The following is a 16,811-nucleotide window of genomic DNA, read 5'->3' on the forward strand; positions in this document are numbered from 1 at the left end:
ACTTAATCCAATGTTTAAACTGTTTTGCTAATAAAGCTTAAAATGCTCTAAAAAAGGAATAGTTATGTGAAATCTCTTTTTGTGGATCTATCATATTCTGCTCTGGTGCCACTCTGCAGGAACCAACCGAAAAAAGGTAGTGATCCAAAAATCACATAATAATGGTAAATGAAGGTGTTTTGAGGGGACAGTTTAAAAGTGCAAAAACCTCACCATAAGCTTTTATAGGTAGCACAGATAGTATCACTAAATTAAAACAAAACAAAACAAAAAAAACCAACAACAACAACAACAAAAAAAAAAAAAACAAAAAAAAACCCCAAACCCCAAATATCCTGGCTTGCTCAGTTTTTTATTAAAATACCTTTCTCTTTCCCAATCATTCAATTTAGTAATAATTCAGTCAGCTACAGTTCAGAGAAGAGATACATGCAAAGGACGAAGAACATAGTAATTTAATTTACAAGTTACCGATATAGCAAGACATGGAGATTTGTGTCCTCTGTGTGAGATACAGGGCGTATAGAAATATTTGAGCTCACCATCTAACAGGATCTAGAACCTATTTTAATTCAGTAATGTTGGGGAAATAGTTTAGTGACAATGGTGACATCCTTGAAGTACACAGGACATAGGAGAAAACAATTCGAGGTCAGCCATGGTGCAGGGAAGAATATACATGTGTAGGATCCATGTGCTGTGCATGAATAAAGTGATATCTTGTTTTCTTGAACCAAATGATTCATTTTCTTGTTAAGATGCACTTTCCCACTGTGCAAGGGTATGGACAAACTTCATTTTATGTCTGGAGCATTTATAAATACTGTTAATTTGTGTAGCAATGGTAAAGATTAGTCCCAGAACGTAAATCAGTAGATGAAAAATACAAGAAATTCAAGACATTCGAATCATACAACTTAAGGGCTCTGTGTTTTAATGTAGCTGCCTTTGAGCTTGATCCTACTCAGCATTCATTTATTAATGTTGGAACTTCAGATATTTTCTTACCTCAGGTTTAAAATTTCCCAACATGAAAGAAATATAGGCAAGAAAACGAATACATTTGCTTTAAGGGAATTAGTATGACAGGTAATACATAGAGGAAAGCATTTCAACGTGTTTTTAAGTTTATCATGGCATCACGACAAATAAGAAATTCCAAGTATTTTGTAAAGTAATCTTTAAAAGTTTGGAGGTCTTTTACTGGTCATTTTGACTGGCACAAACTGTTATGTGTTGGAACATATACAGCAAAGCAGTAACATTTTTAATTTCTAATTCAGAATTAGTATTTACAGTCAATTTAAAATGAATTCCCTCTTTCTGACTCCAAAACTAAAGGACTAGAAAAGACGATAGCCGGAGGAGGTTTTTGTCCTTACGCTATAAATCTTCCTGGCTATTGACACAAATGGAGAACAGTGCCAGAATTACATCATTCAGCATGCCATGAAAAAAGACAAAGAGGAGACACTTTTGGAAAGCTGGGGAACACAAGAAATGTAAATCAACTTGATGAATTGACAATATTAACAATCCTTAAGCAAGCTGAACAGCACTTCCTCTACAACTTGATACTCTAAACTGTATCCTGAGAGCCTCCCGAGATTGATTTTAAAACGGCAGTGAAGTGAACGAACACTGCAGGTCCAAGTTTCTGAGTTCGTATGATAAGGTAGTATGTGCTTCTGTTTTAGCATTTACTAGCTGAGTGTATAAAAGCTTGAAATTGCTGCCTCAAAGGCAGCTCTCTGCATGTTTAATTAAGAATTTTCATAGAGTCTTAACTAGATACTGTGGTTATTTATTAAATGTGGGAAAACATTAATAGTAATATGTTGCTAGGGCTTAAATTTGGTGCTGGAAGCTGTTGTTTCCTACAGCTGAAGCGAACATATTCACAGTACAGAGGTGCCTTTGGGGTGCAGATGGGGAGCTGAGGCGGGGACAGCAGGGTGGGCACAGCCTGGAGCTGGCACAGGTGCCCCACTCCCTGCTCGCCTCCTTCTCCAGGCAGATGCCAAGGACATGGCCAGCCCTGCTGGGAGATGGGTAGAGGCCTTCACAGCACTGCTGGGCATGGGAGGGAGCCACGTGTGCAAATTGCCAGCTAACCTAATGCCACATTTTTCATCCGATTTCTCGTCTGCTCCCTGGGCAGCGTGAATGCACTGCTCTCCTTAAGCAAACCTGCAGGGCTTGGCAGTCTTGTGCTTGCTTGGAGCAAGACCTCTCTAAAGGCAGAGCAGAAGAAATAAAGGTCTTGCCCATGTTCTTGCTGGGACAAGTCCTTCTCTGTTGCACAAGAAGTGAGGACAAGAAGCGGCAGGACCAGAGAGAGACACTCTCCAGGGCAGCAGACATGCCAGTGCTGGTGAACCATTGGCTGTATGGGAAGCAGTTAGGGAAGAGCCCTGGAGGGGCTGGGGGCCAATGGTGTGCAGCTGAGTAGGTCTCATAGACTTCCTCCAAAAGTGGTGGAGGACATCATAGGCAGCTGCATGCCTGTAGGCCTGTGGCCGAAAGGGATTCCTATCTTCCCTCCTGCACTCCCCTCTCCAGCTCCCAGCCCAGTTACTCATATTCTAATAGCAGCATAGTGTGTCATATATATTTGGGGTCTTTTTTGACCAACTTGAAATAAATTGTACTGAAGCTAAGGGAATTACAACACTCTCCCCAGGCTGAAGTCTACTTTCAGAATGCTTTTCTAACACCCTCCTGACATCCTGATCATTTAAAGATCTTCTAATTTCTAAACCACTTGTCTGTCTCACAAAGAATCCTCCTGTGCTTTCCTCCAATCTTTATTTATTAATTTTGTTCCTTTTTCCAGGTTCATTCTTGTGTTCAGCTACATCTTATTATTTTTGCAATATTTCCGAGATGTTTTTGTCAAGGCAGTTGCTGGAGTTGGAGGGGAAATGATCTCCTTGTAGGGCAGTGTGTTTTATTCATGGATACAGTGATTCTGTGCTTTAAAAGATGCTAAACCGAAGTGGAAACAGAGACTGGTTATGATAATTGCCAGGACTCCTTATTTTCCTTACAAACTGTTCCAAGTGCTTGGCCAGCCTTTATGAGTTTCCACACTGCCAGTTGACTGCTGTTTTACCAGTTCAACCAATCACTCTCACAGTCCAAGTCACTGGTTAGAAAAGTAGAGTCTGTACCCAAACGATAGGGCATGTCTGAAGTAGGTACAGTGAACACCTCAATAGCTGTAGTAATGCACATCAGCATTGGCAGCAGCCTCCACAGCTGTGTTTTTATTTTACCAAAGTCATGAGCACATCAAATATATGAAACAGATAACAGGAATCAAAAGAAATTAATTAAAGAACCAAGAATGCCTTGACTACATACCCTGCTACTAAAACCTGAATTACATATTTGCTGATTCTCTGAATCCTAAGCTACTGGTTGCTTCGTTCAGTTCTTCCTCAGCCTGAGGCTTCTTTTTGGAGGCAGAAGCAGACTGTAGAAGAGCAATAGTAGAATATGGACACTGCAATAGCAGGTATCCTTCAGCAAGTGCAGAGTGATATGCTCTGAACCTGCCTGACAAGGTGGCCTGGGGGGGATCTCTGCAGATGCCTCTGTTAGTGCAGCCTCAGCTGGATCCCAAGTTACCAGGCATTATCAATTTTTGCTGTCGTTGCTTGATTGTGGAAGAAAAAATTCAAGGAGGGGAGAAAGTTTTCTCATGGATTGATAATGAAAACAGAGCTAGACAGGCTTCTGACTTTCCTGGGGTGTCACTACCTTTGATTTGGTATAGAAACTTCAGTGGGTGATGTACGCATCTCCCCCTCCTCACCACATCCTTGGCAGTATGGCTGCCAAATGAGAGAAATAACATTTTAAAAGCACAACCCAAGCAAAAAATGCCTCATAATAATCTAAACTGTGACTCTAATTACCATGACATTGTTACACACTAGAGCTGCTATATCGGATTTAAAAAGAATATACAATACATCATTACAATCTGCATGAGTGAGTGTTAATGGACTGCAGCTTCGGAAAAAAAAAAATTAATCAAAACAAGGCTGTGATTTTGCCTCCAAATGATATGTTTTCTTCCATGGAAACTGTTTCTGTTAAAAGTCAGCAGTGGAAGAGTTCATCTTACTTCAAATGCATACATTCTAGTTGTCTATTTAGAAGCTATTTACTTCAGGTTGATTTTATAGTCAATGGAACAAATTATGCATTCATATGGTATAGCTCATCCTAAAGTAGGTGCCCAAGGCATAAGCTAAATCACAAACTAAAAGCAACGTTTTCTTTCCATTAGCTGTGAAGGGAATACAGAGGACTAGGTCAGCTGCAGATGTCTTCACTGACAATGTCTGTGTTTAGTTAGAGGAATTCTCACTAGAGGACTATCTCCTGTCCTTCCTTGAGCCTTGCCACAGCCACTGAAAGTGGGAAAGAGAAAACAATGCTTTTAGCAAATCGCTCTCTCTTAGGGAATGAGTGAATGAAAATCTCAGTGCAAAGCTCCTGAGAGTTTTCTTCCTTCGTCTGGGTGATGTTCTTCCTTTCTTTCACCATTCTAATGAAGTATCATTTGCAAATATTTATACATTTACTAATTGGTGAGTGAAGGAAATAATCATGTTCCCTTAGTTTGTGTATGTATTTTGCAGCCACCAGACTTGTAGAAGAGTGTCTTTGGAGGATGTTCTTCGCTGGTGTGAAGTGCCACCATGCTTTTCCAGCCAGATACCTGTGAAATATTTATGCTCTTGACAAGATGATCAGCCTGAAAGAATTCAATGGAGCCCTGACTAGTGAAAGAGATCTTTTATATCAGCCATAAGTGTGTACTGTGCACAGGAAAATTGCTATGCACTAAGATAGGACACCAAGGAAAAAAAATGAGGAAGAAAATTAGGTGCTGTAAAAGACTGCTGGGGCAGATTATGGAGTCTTTGTCACTGAAGGGTATTAAGAATAAGCAAAACAGGAAAATAGGAAATCCTAGGAAATAGGAAAAATAAGCAAAATAGGAAAAATAGGAAATCCATCACCATTAGATGATGGATTTCATGCTTCTTCCTGTGTTATTTGTGTGAAAAAGAAGAAAACAACTACCTTTTGATACAACTGCAGTTGCTTTGCCTTACAGTGTTCACCTCTGAATTACCTGTCGTTTGGATACTTGTTGGCATGATAAAACCAGAAAATGCAAACCTTAACTTTGTAATACTCAAGAAAGGATAGATGAAAGGAAGAGAAACTATATGTACTTAATTTAAATCAAAATACTGAATGAACTGTATTTACTTCACACTGAAAGCACATGGTGTTTGGGGGGTGAGCTACTTGCCCATCAACATCAATACGGCACTGCTGCTGCAGATAGACAGACGATGAACCCTTATGGTCATTCCAAGGGTGCTCAAGAAGCTCAGGAACTGTGAGGCCAAGGCTGTCCCCTCTTCTTTCACATTCATTCACTGGAGAAAAGATGGGAAGGGAAGGTAGAAAGCCAAAGGGTAGAGAGCATCACATCTAGGCAGGGCCACACTTAAGCCATATATAAGATCAGGCAGAAAGGCTGGTGTAAAAGTGTGACCTGCTTTGTCCAGGCCTATTGTCTCATCCTCAAAAACACAGTGTATCCTCAGTGTGTCCAACTGTTTGCTGGTTCTCAACCAGTAAACGTAGGCAGGTGAAAATTAACGCAAAAAGAGCATTAAAATAGGAGCATCATTTGCTTCAGCTCAGGACTAGGGATCTAGTCTCTCAGTTAACTTTATTGAAGGAGAAATACACTGTGGGCAAAGATAGGAAAAATGGCTAAGGATTTTCTTACATGTAGGATGATGAATTCCTCCTGTAGTGGAATTGCAGCTGGATGATGTGACTGTTCTTCTCTTGAACTTTAATTTTATACACACTTCAGTTTTGGAATTATTCTGCGTTTTAGTTTTGCCAAGCCTCATTTGCACATTACTTTAGCATTTAAAACAAAATACTTGTTTGCGTTTGGCACAGCTGACTGTGGGCTTGTTTAGCTTTCTTTATCACATATTTTGCCAGTTTAATAAAATTCAGTATTTGTTGAACAATTTATTGCTGTAAATGCAATTGCAATGAAACAGAAAGCCTCAAGACATTACTGAAATATTACAAACCATGAAGCAAAATGTACAAGCTTCAGAAGTAGTGTTCCATGATCTCAAAATTGCAGGCAGAAAAAGCTCCAACTAAACCAGTACTGCGGCAGAAAAGAAATCAATGTTTTATACACTACCAGACTTAGAATTCATCAGGGATAACATCTGCCCTACAGATCAGCATCTTCTTCAGTGCAGTATTGCAACAGTAGGAGCACTCCCAAGCTGCAGAATAGCACATGAGTTAGCAGGTGACTTCTTGAAAGGATAACTATGTGTGGCATGAATGTGAACACATACATACTCAGAATGCCATATGGGCTGTATTTATTTGGTGTATATAAGCACAGGAGAAAGAAGTATACGTGTTACATTTCATATAATAAAACAGGTGTTGTTGCTTTTTTGAAAAACACTTTTTGTCACTTTTCTATGAAGGCAGAGAAAGTAAGCAGGAGAAAAATTTGAAGAATTTCAATAACAAAGGGTGCTATAAAAATGCTATTGACCATAAAGTGATCCTGAAAAATTTGTAATTCTTCTACACTAAATTTTGAGTGTGACTTTCCTAATTTCCCCAGTCCCTTCAACTTGAGCCTGCATTGCCTTTGGGAGCCTTTTCCAGGTTTTCAGATCAGCTAATGAGTTCATCACTATCCCGTTATTACTCCAATAATAAAAAAAAAATACTTTCAGTGTCCTGTATATTGCAAAAAGGTAAAACAAGTCATCATCGTAGGTATAATATTTATAATATTGACATTCAAGTGACTGGAAACCATGTCTTCTTTCTTCCAGCCTTCCTAATGAATAATCCACCACCATTCTACAACCATTACAGGCTGTAATACTATGCACTGGGTGGATGCACTTTGTATGTGTTTGGCTCTTAAGAGTTGGCAGGAGAAGCTAGATGGAATTCCTCAAAATAACAGGAGGCACCTGCACCCTATTGAGAATGTTATTAGTGGGAGAGAATAAAGATCTCGGCTTGTCCAAGGGTCTGTGTGTCTTATCTGCTCAAACACAGATGTTGTATATCTTGCCAATTCCTCCCAGACTGGTGCTTATAAGTTTGTTCCATGTTCTTCAGGGCTCTTAAATAACCTCTTATGGTTCACTGGCTTCTTGGCGAAAGGGCAAATAATGAGTTTGTAAGCTCCGCTCTCTGAAAGCCAGACTCCACTATTTATTACTTAGAGGTTAAAAACTTTTAAAACATCATATACTAAGACATACAAGGGTTTTTCAGGTACAAGCGTTAATCTTGACTGGCTTTCTTCTGCTGCTATAAGTCTAATTTGTGCGCTTCAATTGTAGGGTGATGGGTAGACTTTGTAGGTTGACTGAGGGATAGAAGATCATTTGGAGCAATGAATTGTCCAAATTTCTCACATTTTGTCACTGAGTTCCAGATCTTCTGGCCTTGAACATGTTGGAATATTCACCAAAGTCATTTGGCTTCTCTCTGACCATCTGCCTGCCTCACAAACATTTGGTTCACATTCTAGGAAATTCTTCTGATGGATGTGTGGTTGTTGCTTCATACCACATGACTATTTTTTGTCCTTTGATTTACAGCCCTTCTGTGAATATGTTCTTTAAGTTGATACAATCATTTCACATCTATTGTAACAAGAACTTTTCCATGGCACTCCTGAAGTGAAGTATGGGTTGTGGACTTTTTCTGGTCCCACAAGGATCCTTTTACATGCTGGCGTACTCCTCCAAGACTTGAAACTAACTCTGCACTCACCTTTAAGTTCTACACTTTTGCTCCCTGCAATTGTACGTCTATTAATCTTTAACAAGGTTTCCTCTGTAAGGCAAACCTGCCTTTTCTTAGCATGCATCTTGGACTCCATTTTTTGTTTTCTCCCAGCTTTCTGAGTATCATTCTGCCTTTTGTTCTTTCTGATGATCTTCTAAGTATCATGATGATTTCTGCTTAAGGTGTGACCATTGAATATGTCCACCATATTTCTTCTCTACTTCTTGATACAGAATCTCCTTTCTATCCAATCTTTTGTTTCTCTTTTTCATTATACCATGAAAGGAGTTGTCCTCCTTGTCGTATGACAGGTTACTGTTACCACTCACGGACCAGTTTTTTAGATCTTCTCATCAATACATATCTGCAAATCTTGTTTTTCCTCTCCTCTTTTTCACTATGTGCCTCTCTGGACTTCACCGTGGACATTTCTGGATCTTCTCTTCCCTGTAGCCCATTACCTGATGTGGCATAAACTCCTGTTGAATGCTCAGTGGTAATGTTCAAACCACTACTGTTATGAGCAGATAATCTTCTTTACCCTTGCAGTTTTTCCAGATCTCTTCCAGTTCTTCAGGACCTACAGCCTTCTCTTCTCTGTATTGCCAGTAAAAAAAAAAACTACAACAACCATGAAAACTGGAGCCCAACCAGCCTTTCCCTCCTTCTCTTGCCTGCCTGCTGTTGTCCTTACAGTATTGACACATTAAGTTTTAAGTGCCCTTGGTTCAAAATAAATGTTTCATGTTGGAAATAACACATTTGACAATGGCAAACATAAAGGTTGCAGAGCTTTTCCTTCCACAAAAGCATTAAGAGTGATAACTATGCCAGTTGAGGATGAAAATGGACCACTGGAATTTCCTGCCTGTTCTATGATGAAGCCCTGTTATTACAAAGAAGAAATTTTCTATCAAGGTCTATTCAGGTGTCCAAGAGAGAGTCTGCCTGCGTTAAATCCTGAGGGCAGTTGATGGATCCTCTATGCACCAATGGAGGAGATCCTATATGCTTCACAAATGTGGGTCGGTAAGCTTTCACATTGCTTAATATGTGGGCACAGCCAGAAATCGGAGGGGTATCTGCCCTGTTTATACTTCACACCATGCTTAAGTAGCCTCAGCTTCATGACAGCCCAATTGCAATGATAACAAATTGTACGAGGTGCTGATATAATACTTCTTTGCAAGCCACTGTACAAATGGATGTATATTATTTCATTTTACATACACATGTTGGTAAGCATGAGGAAGTATTTGGAAGTATTTTTAAAATTCCATAACAAGCTACTTTTTATGCTGTAATGTATCTGCAGGCAACCCTTTGGTCTTTTGTCACATCTCACTAGTTTTTGGTAAAGGTCAGCAGTAGCAACTAGTTGAATTGAATACTGTGCCTTTCCAAAGCTGTTATAAGCAGACATCCAATTTTCTTGGAAATTCAAGGGCATAGTCTCTGACCAGATATTTTCTTTTTTATTACTCTTTTGCTGTTCCATGGAACTGCAGTTTTTTTTGAAAAGGCAGCAGTGAACGTAGAAATGCATGATGTGTCTTTAGAGATGGGTAAGTAGAACTCTGGTGCAGGATATGTAAAAAATAACATCTCTGAAGGACACCAAAATGAATTGCATGTGGTAATTTTATAAAATTCTGCTTCACTTTTCTCCAGGGTTAAATCTTAATATCTACAGATGACTGTGAGCAGCTACACGTCCAGACTTACCAGGGAACCTAAAACCCTCTATAACCACATAAAATAATCAACTCCCTTTTGTCTAACTACAACTTTTCTTGAAAGCACTGAAGTGTAAGGGAAGTTACAGTCTCAAGCTGCACTCCAGACCTTCATCAAGCACAACTTTGACGTCAACAGCCCTTCCTTGCAAAACAACTGCTTGTCTTCCAGCTTCTGAAAGTAAGGTGCAGATGGAAACTTTGGCCAGGGAGGAACACAGCTTATGTGCTGAAATTGCTTATTGTGGAAACCCCAAAAATGTGTGCATATGTCTTTAGCCTCATTCCACAGGCAAGAAAAAAAAAATGGTGAATATATACATTTTAACAGCCTCTCTCAAGCGTGAGAAACCATACTGTGTTGTCTTTTACACTCATAACTTCTCTTGAAGAACTGGCATTATAGAAACAGAAGTGAGAGCTGATGGATGATCACCCCTAACTGTAATGACAACCATCTGGAGGTTAAGAGAGAAAATATTCATGATACTCCTACAATGGAGTTGCTTCTAGTGAATGAATCACAAGATCTGAACTCAAACACAGATACTTGGGTACAAGAGGTCATAGTTGAAACTTCATGTACTTATCTGGTAATGCCAAAAAGCTCATGCTTGTGGGTGATGCTGTTTGGACTCTCATATTCTGTATCCTGAAATTCTTGGTGAAAGAACTGAGTTTGCCATGTGCGAGGTCTCAAAGGCCGTGCTCTGATGTGGTCCTCACTGGTTACACCCATACAAGTAAATCCATGTGCACAGGACCATTCTTTGGTACTGGAGCAAACTGTCATTGAATGGTCTGCATCTCTACTGTTAAACTCTCTTGTCCTCCAAAACATGATGGCCCGATCTGAAGTGCAATGGTCTCTGGCCTATGTCTCTTCTTGAACCGCACCCAGGAATCAGGTGGAAAATTGCTAGCTGGCCTTGGACCTAGCCATCCCAGGGACTACCAGGCAATTTAATATTGCAGGCAGTTGATTTCCTGCTCCTAGGGACACTGAGTTACTAACTTAGTTGTAGTCACTGGATACCATCTAAAAGAGTGAATGAGACCACTAGCACATGTAAATTAAGATATATGTGGAGATCAAAGGAATGGCAATCAGTTAGTGAGCTCGGATACTGACTTGTGAGTGGCAGTGGATTTGTGATATCCTTCCTTTTACATGATAATATGGATTGTCACTGGGCTTGGGCTTAATATTTTTTTCTGCCGGTACAAGCATGTTATAAATCTAAGGGAAATTTTTTTACTTTCAGTGGATATTTTTTTTACTCTGTGACTGATCCTACAAATATTATTTCCAGGGTATGCACATAGTCACTGGGCAGAAAAGTGGAAAAACACATCCTTTAATATTTAGGGGAATGAATTGGCCATGCTTGCACTCTCAGTTCTCCTAGACACAGCAAGGAGAGCTTTGATTGCAAAAGACAAGCAGAATTTGGACCAGTACATATGTAATAAATTATTTAGTCATCAGCACTTTGCCTGGCAAATAGATGACTGCTAAAAATAATAGTTGTTACTCTCTTCCCCTCGACTGCACAGTAGTTCTGCAATGAGTACCAGAGATGCATTAGTACAGCAATTGAAAGTTTCAACCACAACATTCTTCTCAAAGGTATCACTGCTAGAAACCCCAGGGTTATTAAATGGAAAGGAACAAGAACTTATTTCACTACAAAAACCGCAAACTATTTCTGAACTAAAAATGTGCAAAAGTTGTCAAAAAATTAGCTACTGTGAGCCTCACTATATATTGAGTGTTGTCACTGGATCACTTCTTGGCTGAGTAGTTCAGGCTGTTGCTCAAAAATCAGAATGAAAGAAAAAGTCTGTACTGATGAAGGGAATTTATCATTAGCTTCAGTATCATCTTTCAGTATTTATTTTAGTTTACGCTAACTGACAGTTCAGGTAAAATGCTTTACAATCTGATGACAAACTAGTAAGTACGATCTCATGAAACAGTTGATGTTCATCAGCTTATTGGAGAGCTCCATGGACAATATTTATTTTGTCCTGAATTTACTGGACTGCATCCGACTCAATAAATTTGATTTCTATTTCTATAAATGTTAAGAGTTTACAGTATACTGCAATGTATTTTTCTGGTAAATCAGAAGCAATATGTTAATACACCCAAAGTGTTAACGTTAAGTCATCTAGAGCTATACAGTGTGTACTTTTTACCTCTTTGACAATTCATATTTCATGATCTTGTTATGAAGAGAGAACAGGGTATATTACCAGCACTAATAGTTTCTTAGGCCATCCTATTGGTCACACTTTGTTCTGCTCTTATCCTTATGCATCGAGCACAGTTTATGTACTGATAAAATGATGGAATGGTATATTTGGGCATTGGCAGGGAGTTCACACCAAAAGGTCCAACACATATTGGAGTGGGCAATTTTTAGATAGAATGTGCTTTAGGATATCAATACTTAGTGCTAGTAAATAAGAAAATTAAATTTTTCATAACTGTAATAAAAGAAGGAATGTCTAAATTCATTAGAAATTACAGCTTTGTGTGCTAGAGATAGTATGAGAGCTGTTTGTAACTCTTAGTTTGTAATTTGTGTGGATTTACTGCTTTTGTTTTCACATACAGTCAATATGAGTTCTTAGCAAGTGTAACTGAAACTTTAATAATCTAGGTCAAACTTAGTATGCATTGATATTTAACCAATGTCTTTTTATTGTTGTACCTAAATATCTGTAATAATTCTAAGCAAAGACCTTAGGGATTTTGCCATACTTACTTTAATTTTACATTCTTCAGACTATCAAAATATCTTGGTTTTTTCCTTCCCAGTTGAGAGACATCACCTTTCAGTTTTATGAAGGTAAAAAAAGAATGTGTTGAAGTAATTTTAAGCAGAGAAAAAGAGCTCTATTGTCCTGTTATGAAGTTCTAACTGAACTTCTTTAGTCTCAGCTATGGGAAAACTTGGCTGAAGTTTGAAAACTGAGATGTCACTGCTAAACTGACTAGACAGCTATAACAGTTACGTTTGACTGAAAAATCACTTCTGAAAATACTCTTCTGCCAAGAAGCACCTCCTCACTCATGATCTCACATAGGAAATGGGAAGGGCATATGTTATTTATCTACTGAGTTTGATAAAGCTGAGACCGAAAAAGCAATTGTATAAAGAAGACTGCAGATGCCTGGTCGCTATGTTCAGAACAATTTTTTTCTCCCCCAAATTGTTGCCTTATCCTGAGAGAGAGGGTGGAAAATCCTGCAGGTACTAAATGCAGTTGGTTAGATGCTGGACTACACAGTGAATGTTTTAAAAGGTTAGAGTGCATAAAAAGCAGTGTGGTTACAATATCACCTTGGCCTCCTTGTTCTGTCTGTGTATTTAGTGAGAGCACAGTGTGCAGAACACAAGGGAATGAACACATACCACAAAATCAACACTGCAGTGGAGGGGAGTGGTAATGATTTGTTTTCAATTTCAGTGGCTCCAAGTTTACAATGCACTTCTGCAGTATTTTACTGTAGGGAGCAGATTTACTCAATATTTTTTGATTTGTAAGATTTTCCATTTAGTTTTGAAATCCGAAGGCCACTAACTTACTACAGAAATTCAGTATCTCAATTACTCTGTGCATTTAACGGTTCCAGTTTCCAAAATTAACAAGCCAGTGATGTAACTGGTAAGTCTCAGCCCAAGAAGCCACTGTCACTGGTAGCTTACAATAGGTTGACTTTGCCCTCAGCTTTAAATTCCTGTGTTTGTAAATCTTGAATAGATGTACCAATCTCATTTATAGTGAATAATTTGTAAGAAACCTTGGCTGATGAAAAGTAAAGGTTTTATACACATTTTATTTTCATTGGGAATTATTATGCGTTAGTGACTGCCCTGTACTTGATGCGCTTTGCTGAACACCACAGCCTATCAAAGGAAAAGAGACCACTGTGGTCAGTGGCAGCTTTCACGACCTTCTGGAAGGAGACAAAGCTCAGTTTTGGGGAAACCACAAAGGTAATCCTCCATGCATTCCACAGCTGTAGTTCTGAAGGAAATGAGTACTTCTTGTGGGTTCTATGAATTATAAAGACAAACTTGAACAACCACAAAAAAGCATTAGAAATTAAATGCAGCCTAACCCGTGTTTCATTTTCCTTTCAGAGGTAGACAGCTCACTGTCTGTGTCAGTGTTACCTAACCACAAAGAGCCTTCTCATCTTCTGCAAGCTGCATTGCTGTCAAAGAATAGTGATGACCCAGCCACTTGGTCTAAAGATGTCAAGGGAAGAGGAAAACCAGACTACTACAAGCGACTCAGTGAATACTCCTTTCCTGTTACAAATTCCACATTAAATCTAAGTAATTACTTGGCTACAGTGGTACTTAGTCTACAGGACAATGCATTTATAGGCATTTAGGAACTGCAGTTTACTATAATCCTTGCATATGGGTTTGATATCTCATGTAGTTAAAACAAATCAGAAAGTCTAGGCTGTAATTTGCTGAAGCAATTTATGGTTATTTCACTGTTTTTTTCTCTAAGTAGAGGTGAATGCATTTGACTATCCTAAAAGGAAGGATGGTAGTGCACATTCTTTTCATTTTAATTCTAAGGGTGATTTGGAACAGAAGCACTAGCATCCTGATTTTCATAGCACATAAAAACTGCCCTAAACTCTTAGTGCTTTATTCCAGTACAGTGTTCAAATATTTTGCAAACCACTGATTAATCATGAAAACGCGTGGCAAGTTGGTCAACATTGCTGCAGCCGTTTCTTCACAAATCAGTAAATTAAGACTGTCAGTATAGGAAGTCAGTGGCAGAGCAGAGAGCAAGAACCCTCAGCTGTCTTACATTGCTACTGAAGGCACTGACACATAGCAGCTTACAGTAGTAGTAGAGGATTCTTCTTAGCTCTTCCCTCCTGGGCTCCTGCTCCAGTAGCAAGGGAAAGCAAATGCCTTTTGTATTTCTGGAAGCATTCCCAATATTGTTCTTCTAGGCAAGCACACACTTGCAGGTAATTTTCCAAACCTATTTTCCCATCTTTTTCACAGGTCTCATACAGCATCAAATTCTGGTTAACCCACGACGCAGCGCTTGTTCTGCTTAGATGTGATTGAATTTCTGAAGAATGTAACATGAAAACAGCTATATAAACAAAAAGCAGGCTCTCCAGGGCTAAGAAATACTTTCCCAGTGAGAGTTTGATTTTCTTGAACCATTCAGCCAGGAAAACGACTCTCCAATCCCACACGTCTGGTGCCTGCCTCCCTGCTGTGACACACCCTGATGCCGAGCTCCAAATGGCTGAAACTCTTTCCAGACCAGTGACCCAGAGGGGCTCTGAGATTTGCAGTGAACCTTCACAGAGATATCTCCCACTTTGAAGCTGCCTGTCCTCCAAAAGGGGACCCTCTTCACACAACGTGGACTATAGCTCCAGGGTACTCACTAGTGAATGAGTACACTTGGCACTGGCAGAAGAGTGCATGAATTCATACAAACTAATTATTAGCTGACTACTGATCAGAAGAGAATTTAGGCTGCATCTTTTTTATAAAGCTTTTTAAAAAAACATAGCAACTTAGCCAACAGAGACCCTTTCATTTGCATAGGCTGCAGTGCAATGCTTTCCAAAGCTAATCAGTTATTGTAATGAAGATCCTCATGGAACTTGATGGAGCCTTGCACTCTTCCACTTTCTCTTTTTCTTTATTTTCTCAGTGCTCATGTTGATGTATAAAAAAATACATTCTAACAACATACTGTTGAGATAATTTTTTTTTGAGTACTGTGATTGTCATATGACTGACAGAAAAACTTTGAAAAACCAAATGCATTTGTTTTCCATCACATTTTGAAGTTATGAGGAAGTGTGTCTTTTTATTAAGAAGGCAAGATGGCCATCATCCTCTATTCATACAAAGTGGCGTAACTCTGCTAGTGTTAATGATTTGCTACAATACCTTGTTCTCATTGAAAGTGGAGGTATGTAATGAAAGATATAATTATACACTGATTGCTTGTTGACTTTAACTGTTACCCAAGCTCCTAGATGTCCTTCTCACCTTTGCCATTGTATCCTAAATTCTGTGCTTCAGACAAGCATTACTACATCATTTTCTGACAGAAAATGAAATAGAGTTGCTGTTTTACAGAGCACTACCTGAGGATCTCACAGCATTGTACAGAGCGTAACTAAATGAGCCTCAACACTTCCAGGACTGGGGAGAAAGATATTGGATAGGACTTCTGTTCCACATAGGCTCACTTTGTAACAAGCCACCTCATTTCAAATTATTGCTTTTCTGATAGTATTACGCTTTGGGCTGTGTTTGTTTTTATTTACTTTGTTCTGCCCCTGTGGACTGCAGTTTTTCTGTGACTTAATTCTTAGATTGTTTCTAAGAAAGGATCCTCCTTCATCTTTGAGAGGTGTGCATGTTTATCGAGGTTATTGAGAATCAGACTGAAGTTCTACGGGCTGGCACTTAGAATTCTCTGAATGGGTTTGTGATCTCAAAAGGCTGTAGAAAGACAAGCGTGGAACTATGTGATTGTATTGGGGTAATCTACAAGCAGTAGCTGAATATGTGTCCCTAATTGTTCAGAGAGATGTGCCAGTTTATTAAATTAGCAATCATAAGTGGAAAATGTCCTGGAGCTCACACTGGTGTTTGTAAGAGGCCTCTGCCCATGTAATATGTTTTTGAAATTTCCCTGTGCCATTCCAGGATGTGTGTCATGGCCTCTTCTGAGAAGCATGAAGTCACTTGGCCTTTGGCCTTGTGACTTCCAGTACACTCCAGAAAAGGACTAACTCATCAGCAGCCATAGCCTATAGTGTCTTCTTCAGTTATCGTTATAGCTCTGTCAAACTATATTAACCCTTACTAAATGCATATGCTGCCGTGCTCCCCGAGATGCCTTTTCTCAGGGAATCTTTGAAAAGCCTTACTGCAGTATCTTCATCTGTTATAACAGGTAATCCCAGCATAAGTGTTTTCAGTCTCTGCAATAAATAGTTCATGCACAGAATCTGATTTATTAATTTGCTTTTCAACATGATTTCTATAACACAGAAAGTTTTAAAATAGGATAGAAATCAACCAAATACATAGAAATCCCTGTAGTCAAATCAGACACAAGCCTCCTATACTTGTTTTCTCCTAT

Source organism: Cuculus canorus, chromosome 2, assembly GCF_017976375.1.
Source record: "Cuculus canorus isolate bCucCan1 chromosome 2, bCucCan1.pri, whole genome shotgun sequence".
Taxonomy (NCBI): Eukaryota; Metazoa; Chordata; class Aves; order Cuculiformes; family Cuculidae; genus Cuculus; species Cuculus canorus.